The sequence below is a fragment of the Aplysia californica genome, unplaced genomic scaffold (assembly GCF_000002075.1).
Source record: "Aplysia californica isolate F4 #8 unplaced genomic scaffold, AplCal3.0 scaffold00650, whole genome shotgun sequence".
In the NCBI taxonomy this organism is placed as follows: domain Eukaryota; kingdom Metazoa; phylum Mollusca; class Gastropoda; order Aplysiida; family Aplysiidae; genus Aplysia; species Aplysia californica.
Window position 1 is genome coordinate 35,783 of NW_004797920.1, and position 1,291 is coordinate 37,073.

General features: G+C 38.7%; 1 non-coding gene across 1 annotated transcript; it reads left to right on the plus strand.

The window, feature by feature from the left end:
* Positions 1-228: 228 nt before the first annotated feature.
* On the plus strand, positions 229-302 carry TRNAI-AAU. The gene has a single exon. It is a non-coding gene; the product is annotated as a tRNA-Ile (tRNA).
* The last annotated feature ends 989 nt before the right edge of the window (positions 303-1,291 follow it).

The window sequence follows — 1,291 nt, forward strand, 5'->3', positions numbered from 1 at the left end:
AAACAATCATTATAAGATTGCAGGTTTTTTAAAAGTAGTAGGTCTATATATGTAGCTGTAATTAGGTCATCAAAAGCTTAGTTATCATTAAACTGGGTCACCTTGACATTCTTCTGAGATAGATAGCGAAGTTTACCAGATGGTGCAAAGCAACAGCTGTGACTTTGTTGACCTGCCAATGTTTGTCGTGCGCAGTTTAATAGATTATCAGTGCAGTGATTGTAGGACGGCCGGTTAGCTCAGTTGGTTAGAGCGTCGTGCTAATAACGCGAATGTCATGGGTTCGACCCCCATACTGGCCAAGTTATATTTTTAGTTTGTTTTGATACTCGAACAGAAAACTTTGGCAATTGTTTGGGAGGCATCGTGGGGAAATCAGGCGCTCGTCAAAGTAAGGAAATCTAAGAAATCGGCATTTTTTATTTTTATTTTTTGACCAATGGGCAGTTTTTTTTTCTAATTATCTTTTTTTGTTTAGCGGGGTGGGGGTGGGGGTGGGGGGGCTCAACACCTTTTACGCTCATTAAAGAATACATTAAATTTTGTGTTGTGTTGATTTTATTGACAAACATTGATTAAAGGCACACAAAAATGTACTTTTTCAGTTTCTAAAGACTCCCAGGCTATGGAAGCTACCAAACTTGGTCAGCGATTTTCTAGCTAATATTATCTCTGAAACCATGCGACCCCGACTACCTTCAGTCGTAAACTTTTCTACTACTATTTAACATATTTGGGTATTTTTTTCTCCAAGAGGAAGGTTTGAAACTGAACTAAGAAGTTGGGTTTCCTAAGGCGCGTGTCTCTGAGTGTGTGTGTGTATGTGTGTGTGTGTGTGTGTGTGTGTGTGTGTGTGTGTGTGTGTGTGCAGGTCTGTGTATGTCTTTCAATGAATGTGTACGTTTGTAAGTATGTGTGTGTATGTGTGTGTGTATGTGTGTGTGTGTGTGTGTGTGTGTGTGTGTGTGTGTGTGTGCTGGTTTTTGTATGTCTTTAAAGTAATGTGTACGTTTGTAAGTATGTGTGTGTGTGTCTGTGTTTGTCTGTGTGTGTGCGTGTGTGTGTGTGTGTGTGTACCTGTATGAAAATGTACTTATTGTATGTGTTTGTGCATGTCCGTGTATAACTATATTTCTATCTATTACATATATATATATATATATATATTTATATAATCGCTCTCTAATTCTCTCTCAGCCCCTCCTATAGTCGTGGAAAGTAAGCAGAGATGGAGAGTTATGTAAACTTTAACATACATTCAGTACAATTAATAAAGGGGGGAGGGTGGGTT